This window comes from Myotis yumanensis, unplaced genomic scaffold, assembly GCF_028538775.1.
Source record: "Myotis yumanensis isolate MYYU_CA2020_CCGP unplaced genomic scaffold, mMyoYum1.0.hap1 SCAF_13, whole genome shotgun sequence".
In the NCBI taxonomy this organism is placed as follows: domain Eukaryota; kingdom Metazoa; phylum Chordata; class Mammalia; order Chiroptera; family Vespertilionidae; genus Myotis; species Myotis yumanensis.
The window spans coordinates 41,654,559-41,667,267 of NW_027223764.1; the positions used below are offsets into that span (position 1 = coordinate 41,654,559).

At 48.4% G+C, this 12,709-nt stretch overlaps 1 protein-coding gene across 10 annotated transcripts in view; it reads right to left on the reverse strand.

Annotated features, from left to right (window-relative positions):
• LRRC20 (leucine rich repeat containing 20) overlaps positions 1-12,709 on the reverse strand; it is a 54,857-nt gene that overhangs the window by 41,091 nt on the left and 1,057 nt on the right. The window contains exons 2-6 of one of the 10 annotated variants that reach the window (XR_011473586.1): positions 12,001-12,092; positions 11,494-11,617; positions 10,379-10,619; positions 9,258-9,441; positions 6,228-6,496 (exon numbers count right to left, since the gene is read on the reverse strand). The exons of 1 other annotated variant lie outside the window; for it this stretch is intronic. The gene's annotated coding sequence lies outside the window, so the exon portion shown is untranslated. Of the gene's footprint in view, positions 1-1,663; positions 1,711-6,227; positions 6,497-9,251; positions 9,442-10,378; positions 10,620-11,420; positions 11,618-12,000; positions 12,093-12,709 lie in introns of those variants that run through there. 8 more of the 10 variants (XR_011473584.1, XR_011473587.1, XR_011473583.1 and 5 more) reach the window with 8 other exon arrangements.

A 12,709-nucleotide genomic window follows, 5' to 3' on the forward strand; every position in this document is an offset into this window, starting at 1 on the left:
TCATAAAGTTCAGCTGACAATCTCTCTCTCCCAGGTCAGATGACAAAGGTCTGTCCCTCTTTGGCATAGGCAGGGCTGTGAGATGGGAGGGTGGCAGGGCCACATGAGTATAAGACCCAAGATGGAGTACGAGGGCTCCAAAACGAGGGTAGAATAAACTTGGGATGATAGGAGTCTAGAGTGTGTCCCCTAAAGGGCGCCTACAAGGTTGTCCAACTTCATTGACTACTCCTTTCAGCCCCAAACCTAACACCAAAAAAATAATAAAATAATAATATTATTATTTATTTAGCATGTAACAGGAGCTCAGAGAGAAAGGAGGTTTGGGGGCGGAACAAATAAAGCTGCTCCTCTTCTTTTGTTTTAAACTGTTAAGCACTTCTCACACAAGGCCTTACCAATAGGTATTAAAACAGGTACAGTGCGTTAGGATATAAGAACTGAATGTCAGAAAAAATAGGTGCCCTGCTCTATGAGAACTGGCAACACAGCCCTCCTGTGCCTATAACCGCATTTCACCTGGATAGGAAGCTGGGAGAGGGCTGATTTTTGCACGACCTGACAGCAGCCCCCTGCCACAGCTCCCGCCCCCACCAGTGAGAACGCTACCTTATCTGGAGCCCCAAGATCTGAGCAAAGAGCTGCTGCGACACCCCGTCCACACCAGCTGCTCCTATATTTAGTTACTGGTGTGGTCACCAGGGAACTTTAGAGCCTGGCGCCGCTCGGAAGGGCAACCCGAGCCTCCTGCACCACGTGTGCAAGCTCCCCCACCGCTGGCTCCAGCGGGCCTCCTGGACCACGCCAATGGGGGAGCCGATGCGGAGGGGCGGGCTGGGTCGGACCCAAGCATCCTAGAAGGCCCACTCGAGGCCAGGACAGAGTTGACCCAGTTTTGCACCCAAGGGAAAGGAGCCCGCTGGGGCGTGAGCAGGCCCGGCTGGCGCCTTGTTTTTGAGCCACGGGGTTCGCAGGGTCCGCGCGTACTTCCTTCCCTATAGGCATCTAAGCATCCTCGGGCGGTGCCTCCCAGGGTCCCCGCGTCTGGCGAAGGGGGCCCGCCTCGCCCGTCTACCCCACCCCCCGGCGCCCGCAGCCAATGGCTCCTCGTGGCCGGCCCTCAGCTCTCCCGGCAGGCGGGGACTAGGGAGAATAAAGCCGGCAGAGGAAAAAACGTGGCGACCGCAGAGGGCTGGGGACTCCCGAGCCTTCCGGGGGCCCAGAGGCGCTCTCTGCGCTGCCCGTCTGCAGCTCCCAGGGCGGAAGCAAACCCCGAAGCTGTCACTTCAGGGACGAAGTACACGACAGCTTCTCCCAGCAGGGCCGCCTCCCGCGGGGAATGGAGGCCCGCCCGGGGCCGCTTCCCCGAGCTCCCCCTGCCCGGGCACCGCTGCGCCCTCTCTCCCGAGCCAGCCCCAGGCCAGCCGCAGCCTGCGATCCCGGGCCGGCGTGGCGCCGGACCCCCGGCGTTGCAGAAGCCGCGGCGGGCGCACCGCTGCTCTTTGCCTCGGGTGACCTGGGGGAGGGGAGGGGACGCTGCAGAAACGGGGACACTTCTCTCCCTCTCTCCCCCAGCCCCTCCAGAGCTTAGCCTCAGACTACGTTTACTGCGCGGGGCACGAAGCGTGGGGCCCGGGTCCGGGCCGCTGTCTGCTCCACTTACGGCGACAATGCCTCCTAGCGCCCTGCGCCGCGCAGCCACGCTCCCTCGGCCGCCGGCGGCGCCCCACGCAGCAGCAGCAGGCGGGAGCCGGCGGGGCGGGGCGTGGGGACCCGGCTCGGAGCGCTCGGCCGCCCGGCCAATCGCTGCGCCGGGTCAGGCTCCGGGGCGGGAGCAGGCAACGGTCCCGGCCGCGCGCAACCCGGCAGCGCGCGGGTCCTCACGCCGCGCCCAGGAGCGGCGCGCGCGCAAGGGTAGCCCGCGCGCTCTCGCGGCTGGGCCCGCTTTGTGCGCGGCTTCTGCGGGGAAGACGCGGGGGAGGGCGGGGTGTAGGCAGGGACGTAGGACTGAGGCTCCAGGTTTGTTTCTCCAGGGAATGGAGCGGAATGAGCCAGGTCCAGGTACTTTGAGAAACGTGAAGAGGGGACATAGGAAACTTTTCACGTGAGGCCTTCCGGCGCCCGTTCAGGTTTTTAGAGAGAATAATTCTAGCTACGCCAAGGTACTCCACCTCTCTCGTTCTCTATAAAATGGGAATGAAAATATACAAATACCCACTTCACAGGGTCACTGTGAGGATTAATACACGAAATGTTGAGGTTGCGCTGCCCAGCATGACAGCTCGGGGCAGGGCAGCTGCTTCACAGGTCTTCATTTAAGGAGGACTCACCCTCCCTCCACCAGGCTCTCTGGGGAAGATGAAAGAAATGCGGCCCCTAACTCAGCTAGTGAGGATGATCAACGACTCAAATGCTCTAATAAACAGAAACATGTATTAAATGTGTGGGAATCCTGAAGAAAGAACATTTAATTCTGTCTCTGGGGACTGCGGCAGTCAAATAAGGAACACACATTCCCCTGGGTCTTGATGAATGTTATGGGTTAAATTGTGTCTCCCCAAAAAAGATAGGTTGAAATCTTAACTCCTAGTACATCAGAATGTGACCTTATTTAGACACAGGGTCATCCTATGTAATAAAACCCTAATATGCAAATCGACCGGACAGCGAAATGACTGGTAACTATGACGTGCACTCACCACCAGGGGGCAGACGCTCAACGCAGGAGCTGCCCCCTGGTGGTCAGTGTGCTCCCACAGGGGGAGTGCCGCTCAGCCAGAAGCTGGGCTCACGGCTGGTGCCTCCACTGCAGGTAGGAGGTAAGGAGCAAGGGGTCCCAGACTGCAAGAGCTCCAGACTGCGAGAGGGATGTCCGCCTGCTGGCTTAGGCCCAATAGTTCATAAATGTCGTGCACCGGGCCTCTAGTTCCAGATATAATAAGATAAGGTCATGCTGGTGTAGGTTGTGACTAGTGCTCTTATGAGAAGAAAAGAGACACACAGACAGACATAGATACGTTATATGACAATGGAGGCAGAGACTGGAGTGATGCTTCTCTACAAACCAAGGAACCCCAAGGATTGTGGACAAAGACCACATACTAGGTCCTAATAACTAGGTCCTAGTAACTAGTAACTAGGAAGAGGCAAGGAACAGGTTCTGCCTCAGAGCGTCTAAAAAGGAATCAACTCTGCCAACACCTGGATTTCACCTGCTAGCCTCCAGAACTGTGAGGGAATACATTTCTCTTGTTTTAAGCCAGCCAGCTTGTGGCCATTTATTACAACAACCCTAGAAAACAAATACAATTGGGTGAGTAGGAATAAAGGGAAGGGAATTAGAAAACTCTCCAAAGAAAGCCTTTCAAAATGGAATGCCTAGTGCAGTCAAGGCCCTGTGTCTTGGGGTATCTCAAGATGAATCAGACACAGACCCGGCCCTCAAGGGGTTACCACTCACGAGGAAGCCTGAGCAGCCAAGTTTGCTGACTCCTTCCCCAACCTCATCATCCCTATATCTATGGCCCCTCCAACTCCACGTGGACAGGACGTCTCTCCAGTTCAAATGCCACTTGTATTGCTGGTTGTTTGCTTCTACAGAGCACTTGCTGCATCATGCCAGGTATCATGCCATCTCTGAACCGGCTCTGCCTGATTTCAAATAGACAAGAGTCTGGCATATGGTAAGTGCTTGCATCAGTCAGCACTTTTTCTCCTGCATAATAAAACACCCCAAACTTAGAAGTGGCTCAAAACAATAACTACTTAGTTCATGATTTTAAGTGCCAGCATTTTAGTTTGGGTTCAGCTGGGCAGTTGTTCTGGCCTCAGCTGGACTCCCACATGCACCGAGGGTCAGTGGCTAGGCAGCCAGAGGCCTCTGCTTCTGGGAGTGGCTAGCTGCTGACGGAGGTAACTGGGCCACAGGTCTCTCCATCACCAGCAGGCTAGCCCAGACTGGCTCACAGGGAGCTTTGGGCTTCTAAGAGCAAGAGCGGAATCAGGCCAGGTCTCTCAAGGTCTAGGCTAAAAACTGGCACTACACCACTGCCATAATTGTATTGGCTAAACCAGCGGTTCCCAACCTTTTTTTGGCCATGCCCCATCTAAGATCTCCCAAATCCTGATGCCCCCGCCCCCATGTGACATATAATTCTTATTATTCAAAAAGTGAACTATTCACGTGGAGGAGGCCTAAAAGGCCATTAACTTAGTCTAAACAAGCTTCCAAAGAAGATGGCATCCATGAAAGAGAAAAATAAAAGAACGAAAGGACAGTTGAAGTACTGAGGAAGAAATCACTAAGAAAGTATTTAAAAAATAATAATATGAAGTGATATGAAAAACCAGCAAGTAAACTTTCAAAACATATAATAGAGAACTGAAATGCATGTCACAATATTTATATACTGTATATGAAGCCCCTAGAACCGTGGTTGGCAAACTGTGGCTCACGAGCCACATGCAGCTCTTTGGCCCCTTGAGTGTGGCTCTTCCTAAGTCTTAGGAGTACCCTAATTAAGTGAATCACTATGTACCTACCTATATAGTTTAAGTTTAAAAAACTTGGCTCTCAAAAGAAATTTCAATCGTTGTACTGTTGATATTTGGCTCTACTGACTAATGGGTTTGCCGACCACTGCCCTAGAACCATAAGAAATGCAAAAAAATCCACTGTTAACTCATTCTCAAATTGCCCCCCTTAAAAATCAAATTGTCCCCCATGTGGAGCATGTGTCCCACACTGAGAACCATTGGGCTAAACCAAGTCACAAGTTCAACCCAGGTAAAAGGGTGGGGAAACAGACTCCATGTTCTGATGGCAAGAGCAGCAAAGTCACATTGCAAGGAACATGGATACAGAGATGGCTAGAGAATTGCAGCTGGTTTTGCAATGTGTCTCAGTGCTCAATAAATATTCCCACAATACCTAGTGGGTGCTCAGTAAATATTTACCGACAGTTCTAAGGTTTTCAACCATTGATGTTCACAGATTTCACGGAACACGATCAATTGGCAAAATTTTATCTCTTACAAAATACCCATTGCCACATTCAGTTTCGGAATAACAAAGGAAGGGCTCAGAAAGATAGAGCTGTGCAAGGAGAAGCCACACTAAGGCTTCTCAGCTGGCCCAAACGGGTTCCTATGAACAAATCCAGAGCATCTTTGGAGGTCTGGGCCGTTTAAGGCCCTGGTCCAAACCTGGTCACCTGAACTGGAAGCCACATACCCTTCACCTATGAACAGAAAGAGGCTCAGATGTTTGCCAGGGCTTGCACACAGCCCGCTGATGCCTGGAAAGCCTTGCAAACCAGGAAACCTCTTGTGCAATGACAAACTTGTTTGGCTGTTTCCCGGAGGATCTACCCCTTGCTGAGAAAAATAAATCCTCAGGGCACTTGTGGAAAGGACACTATCCTGTGGGCAGAGAGAACAGCTCAACTTAGATGACTGAGAGCCCTGATGGGACCACTTCCCGTCTAACAATGAACTAGAATCAATATCAAGGGCTGTTGTTGGCAGAATTGGGGGGACTACTGGGTTTGGTGATTTGAAAGTTGTTCGTGAACATGGCCGGGGCCTGGACTAGAGGACAATAACAGCACATGGTCACTTAGTCTGCATTAGGCACTGCTGTGAGCATTTTACACATATTTACTCATTAATCCTCGTAACAGCCCTTGTCATCCTACACCCTCCTCCCCCACCACGGTCTACTGAGTAATTCTCAGGCTCTAACCACAGTGGAAATAAGATACAATTGTGGCCTCTTTGATTTTTCCCCTGAGCAGAGTTCTTCTTCATGGGCTCATCCTCTCTCTTCCAAGCCTTTGTGGATGTGGAAACGCCTTTGGGTCCTCCTGTGAAGCCTGCTTTCCCCTTAAGGACTCCCCAGTCAACATATCTCAGTGCTCACCACACTGTGTATCTCAGCCTGAGGGAACCTCTCATTTCCTTCTACTGTCGTTGAACAAGTGGAACACCCTGTCCTGGAAATACATGCAGCCTATTAAACTTTTAGATCCTCAAAAGGCACTAAACGCTCTTTGAAGACAATAAGCAGATCTTATTAATCCTTGACTCTCCCTTTGATGCCCAGCATCTAAACCTAGATCAGTGTTATTCAATTTACAAGTCATTACCTGTTAGCAGGTTGAGAAATCAATTGAGTGACTGTATTAGTTATTATGGCTGCATAAGAAATTACCCAAAACTTAGTGGCTAAAAACATTTATTGTGCCATGTTTGTATGGGTTAGGGATCCGGGTGTGGCTTAGCGGGTCCCCTGGCTCGGACTCTCCTACAGGCTCTCAAGGTGTGGAATCCTCTTCCTAGTTCACTCCTGAGTTCACACGGTTGCTAGCAGGAGGGAGTTCTCTGAGCTGTTGGACTAATACCTCGAGTCCTCACAAGCTGTCAGCAAGAGGCCTCCCTCAGGTCTTTGTTATGTGGTCTTTCCACAGAGCTTCCTTCAGCATGCAGCTTGCTTTATCTGAGCGAGGAAGCGAGAGGGCAGGAAGGGACAAAGAAACACAGAAGAGATTAATGCGAAGGAGAAGAAAGGGTAGAGAAAAAGAGAACAGTCAGATGAGGACCAAAAAGTGTCCACTGGATGGGACATCAAAGCAGCTTCTGTGCAATGGAGGCCAAAGTGCAGTGACTGAAGAGTAAATGAATGGTAAAGAGTGATCAGCAAGTACAGACAACTCCTTCAGGAAGTGTGGCTGGAACAAAGGAGTTAAACATGGCCCAACCTTGGAAGGGCCTTAGGACCTAGGGAGGGATGGTTATAAAGATGTCGGGCAAGCATGTCAAACTCACGGCCGGAGGGCCACATGCCTCATTTGTCATGCGGCCCAGCAGCCACGAGTTTGACATGTTTGTTGTAGAGACGAGTATGTTTAAACTCTGATGACAAAAAGTTAGGGAACACAGTTGGATACAAGAGAGCACAGGCCTAAACTCTGTAGCCCCTCAACATACAATGGAGCTTTCTGATCACCCCATGTCTTAATCTGCTCAGATGGCCGTAACAAAAAACCATAGAGTGGAGGCTTCAACAACTGAAACTTATTTCTCACAGTTCTGGAGGCTGGGAAGTTCCAGATGAAGGTGCTAGGTGATTGGGTTTCTGGTGAGGTCTCTCTTCCTGGCTTGCAGATGGCCACCTTCTCACTGTGTCCTCACATGCTGAAGAGAGCGCTCTGGTATCTCTTCCTCTTCTTATAGAGGCAATAGCCCTATTGGATTAGGGCCCCACCCTTATAACTTCTTTTAACCTTAATTATATACTTAACAGCCCCATCTTCACATACAATTGCATTGAGGGTTAGGTTTTCAACATATGAGTTGGGGGGGATATGATTCAGTACGTAGCACCCATGTACTCACCTTTCTGTCTTTTACGGGGGCAGTGATTTGGCATTTTGTGGGCCTTATTGAAACTGCCAAGCTGGAGCTCCCTCCACCTAACCACACCCTTCCCTTCTCTCCCTGCATTTCCCTCCTCTGACGAGGAAAGTGGAAACTCATGGGAAGAATATTGTTAAGAGAGTTGCCTGGTGGTCAAAATACAGAAAGTTCTTCTGGAAGGGGGAAGGGGCCTGGAGTTTCCAAGAGAAACACACTCATGCCAAGTCCTGGGGTGGCCCAGTGTGACAACTGTATGGACACATATTATTCCCATCAAAGATACCCCCAAATACACTTTTAGCTTCAGTTGTTCAGATATGTCTCAATTAAAGTGAGTTTTTAGGAATATAATATGCACTCTCCCCCAAGTCATTGTTATTGGAATAACAACCTAGCCCGTCTCTTCCTGCACTCCTCCTGACGCTGAATGTCCTGCCAATCATTTATTTACTCAACAGGTACTGTGCCAGCCCCTGGAGAGAAGCAGAGGACACAATAGCTGCTCTAATGGCACTTACAGTCTAGTGGAGAGGCAATATTAATTAAATAATCATAACTATGATGGTACAGGTCGTGTGGAAGTGGTACACAATGGCATGAGCACCTCCAACAAGGAGGAGCAGCCTTGGCAGAGAGGGTAGGGAAGGCTGCCCTGAGAAAGTCCGTCGGAGTTGGATGGGAATGACGGGGGATGACTACGAGTCGACTGGATAGATATTAGGAAATACAGTAGTTTTCTATGCTGCATACAGAAAATAGTAACAAATTGACAGCTTTGTTTTTTAACCACACACTTAGTGCCTAAAAACAATACATTTATCATCTACAGTTTCTGTGGGTCATGAGTCCAGGCACAGCCAAGCTGGGTGCTATGCAAGGCTGTAATCAGCTTGCATTTTCCCATGGAGGCCTGACTGTGGAACTGCGGGAGGGGCCACTGCCAGGCTCACCCAGGTTGCTGACAGAATTCACTTCCTTGTGACTGTAGGACTCATAGCAGCATGCTTTTTCAAAGCCAACAACGGAGGGAAGACTAGAGTGAGTCTGTTAGCAAGATGGAGTCTTACATAACTTAATGTAATCACAGGAGTGACATTCTGTCATCTCTGCCATATTCTTTTAGAAGCAAGTCACAGGTCCCACCCCCACTCAAGGAAGTGAAGATCATGGGGTCACCTTAATGTCTGGTCACCACAGAGAACCAAGCAAAGGGACTAGCAAGTGCAAAGGCCCTGGAATGGGAGGGGACATGGTCCATTTGAGAAACAGGAACACCAAAAGTGAGAGGAAGAAAGGCAGGAGATGAGGCCAGACCAGGGAGGGACTTATTCAAGATTCCAAGAGTAATGGGAAGCCATGGAAGAGAGGGTGGTGACACAATCCAATACACACAGCCAGCCATTGCTACCCCAGGGCTTATGGGCCTGTTCAGTGTGGATGAACGAATAACCCCATGCAAATCCAGCCAAAGAACTGGATGCAAGGGGCTTTCACCAAGGCAGGTGAATCCCATGGCCAGGTGGAAGCTTCACAAGGTCTGCCCTTGTTCTCGCCTTAATCTAGAGCCAGGGTCATACCAGGAGCTGAGTAAGTATTTTTGAATGAATTAGTTGATGGAGAGATGAAAGCCAGGTAGCAAGTCCAGAGCCTACATGGAGAATCAGATCAAAGGCAATCAGAGTTTTCTACTCTGAACCCCACGGGCCCACTCAGTCATCATGAAGAATTCCCACTGACAGCTCCACCCAATAGAGAGCAGAAGCTCCTGGGAACAGAGCATCTCTGTCTCAAGTTGGTGAGTTCCCACTCTTGGCTCCCAAGCTCTGTCTGTATACCTGTACCTTGCCTCTGGGCTGTTGCTGGCACCATTCATTGTTTGGATGACAGTGCTCTTTCTGGTTGGAGCTCAAACTATAAAAACAGGCACATGACACCAGATTTCGTACGGCCTTAAGCATACTGCCCACTTTCACCTTGCAGGCCACGGGTAATAGAGGGAGGGTTGCAGCCATGAAGAATCTTCTACTAAATGTTGGGATGGAGAGAGAGAGAGAGAGAGAGAGAGAGAGAGAAACTAAGTGTTGAATTGTAGTAAACAGGCAAATAATAAACAGGCTTTAAAGGAAGACTTTACACTGAGTGGCCAGATTATTATGACCGGCCAGATTATTATGACCACCCCATCAGTACTTCATTGACACTTCCAAAAATACCGAATATTGAAAACTTCCTAAGCAAATACTCTCAAGGTTTTATTATTATTATTATTTGCATAACTAATTCACTTCATTGTACTGATGGGGTGGTCATAATAATCTGGCCGGTCATAAAAATTTGGCCGCTCAGTATATTATGCCTAAGTAACTTTGAAGAAATAATACCTCATTTTCTGAAATCTACAGCTATGGGCGTTTGACAAGTCACCTGACAAGACTTCCAAATGAGGAAATACTGAGACTGAAGCATGGTCCCCTCTGCCATTCATGTTGCTTTCCTACCTGCCCCTCTTCTCCCAGCCTCTTGGCTCCTGACACCTTCTTGGATCTCATTGGTGCCTAACCACCATTCCCATCAGCCAGATCTTGGCTGGGCCTGACATTTAGATCTCAGGAGAGCACTCTGTGAATGAGAGGTTCCTCCTCTTTATGTTTCAGATGCGAGAACATGGTCATACAGCAGGCAGGTGGGAGAGCTAGCATGTGAACCAAGGCATGTCTGCTGTCATAGCCTGGGCACAGCGGACTGTTCCCAACCACAGTGAGAGGCCAGAGAATTTCTAGAGATACAGCATGTGACCTTTGGTAAGCTCGCTCCTCTGAAGCTATTTCCTTATCTGTAAATAGGCATAATAACATCTACCCTTTTGTGGCGGTTAAGAGTACTAGAGATAAGATCTCTAGAAGGCCTAGTACAGTACCTGACTCAGCCTAGATGCCTATATGTTATCTACAATTATCATCACCTTTTGAACATAGTCTGTCTCTTATGTTCCAGAAGCTCAGGAAATGGATGCTGTTCACCTCCCAATGAGTTCAGCACAGGTGATGATAAAGAGTTCCCCTCTTTATAATGCAGGAGGCCAGCAGGTCCAGTAGAAAGTGCATAGGATGGCCAGTGCACTTCATTGACTGACCATCATAGCTCCATGGGTCCTGGCTGTACGACCTCAAAGTCATAACCTCTTTGAGTCTCAGTTTCTTAATCTGTAGAACGTAGATAAGAATAATAAGCAGCTTGCCTCCATTATAGGCTGTGGCTTGGTTTAAGTGAGATAATGGTCTAGAAATGCTTTGTAAAGTGGAAAAGTGTTATCCAAAAGTAAGGGGCTATTATCTTTATGATGATAGAGATCTAGTGTGGGTGGTCCCATTATGGAGGGTGGGGAGCAAACAATCTTCTTCTGCCCCTGGGAAAGACAGAACCAGAGGAAGAGGGCATAAGGTGACTGCAGTGGAGTTAGAAGGAATGAGTTTTGGGAAGCCAGGGTGGCTAACTAGTGGAATAACAGACTACAGGAAGAGCACACCTGGTTTAAAGACACTCAGGCACTTCCATTAAAAAAAAAAATCAAGTTATACTAATAAATATTAAAAGTTCCAAGAAAGGGCTGCCCAAATATGGTGTAATTTACATGTTCAATCCTAGCAGCACATCAGTTATGGCTCTAGGGGTACTGTGTCTGTTACAATTACATCGGCAGCTTCCCAGTCCCCAGAGTGTGGGTTTTTTCCTCACCACTAAGCAAGTCTCCAACACCAGCTGGGTATCCTACAATTCAACTCAATTCTGACACTAACTACTTGGAGATAGTGTCAGATCCCATAGGTTATAGACTCAGTCCTACAAGACAGCCTCCCCCCACCCCCACCCCCCGCCCCCTTCAGATGTCAATCGCAAGCCCAAGTTGTCACCTGTGCTATAGATTGAAGATTCCATCTACTCCCTCCTTGGGTTTGATTAATTTGCTAGAGCAACTCACAGAACTTAGAAAACATTCTACTTACTAGATTACCGGCTTATTATAAAAAGATACAACTCAGGAATGGCCAGATGGAAGAGATGCTTGGGGGAAGATACTGGGTAAGGGTGCAGAGCTTTCACACGCTCTCTGTGTGGCACTCTCTCCAAATCTCCAAGTGTTCCTCAACCAGGAAGCTCTCCGAACTCCTCCTGCCGCAGTCCTTTTTGGTTTTAGTGCAGGCTTCATGACAAAGGCAAGATTGATTAAATCATTGGCCACTGGTGACGGATCTCAATCGCCAGCCCCTTGTCCTCGTGTGATCAGGAGTGTGGGACTGAAAGTTCCAATAGTCCAATCACATGGCTGGCTTGGTTCTCTCAGTAGTGAAGTAGTAGCAGTTTCACTTGGGCTAAACACTTATATTTCAGCCTCACTTTCTTCATTCACAAAATAGGAAAATAACTATGTTGACGGTACCCAAGATTATCATTTAATTCCATCTTGGGCACATTGGGGGCAGAAGCAATGCTGCCTAGAGCAGCGGTTTTCAAAGTGTGTTCTGGGGAGCGGGGGCTGAGACCTGGTCTAGGAACCTGTGAGGGTACCTTTTTTCAATTGCATACCTGTATGAATCTGGGTATTCTTCATTTACTTGAATCAAAACATCACAACAAATTGAATGCAGAGACAGATGTGAGACTCCAGCTGTCGTCTACTAAACAGACATTAAAATGTTTGCAAAAATGTAAAACAATGCCACTTTTTTTCACTAATTTTGGGGGGAAATATAAATTTAAAAATAAAAATATGTTAACATGTAATGACATTTTATGAACAAAGAACACTTTTAAATTCTTAGTTTTAATTTTAATACAGGAATTATCAATAGATATAATCTACACAAACAAAAGGTCTTTGGGATCCTTAATAATATTTAAGAATGCACATTTTGAGATCAAACAGTATTTTTGCTTGGAGGAAAGAATAGGGTTCCAGATCTAGATTTTTCAGGCACCTTGTGTTTTGTATCTCTCTCTCTCTCTCTCCCTTCTCTCTCTCTTTCTATATATATTGATTTCAGAGAAGAGGTAAGAGGGAGAGAGAGATAGAAACATCAATGATGAGAGACAATCATAGATTGGCTACGTCCTGCATGCCCCACACTAGGGATCGAGCCCACAACCTGGGCATGTGCCCTGACCAGGAATCCAATCTGTGAGCTTCTTCTGGTTCTAAGGTTGATGCTCAACCACTAAGCCGGCCTGTTTTTTAAATCAATTTTATCAATTTAAAATCAATCTTGAATGGGCCCGGATGGGGGATCGAACCCAC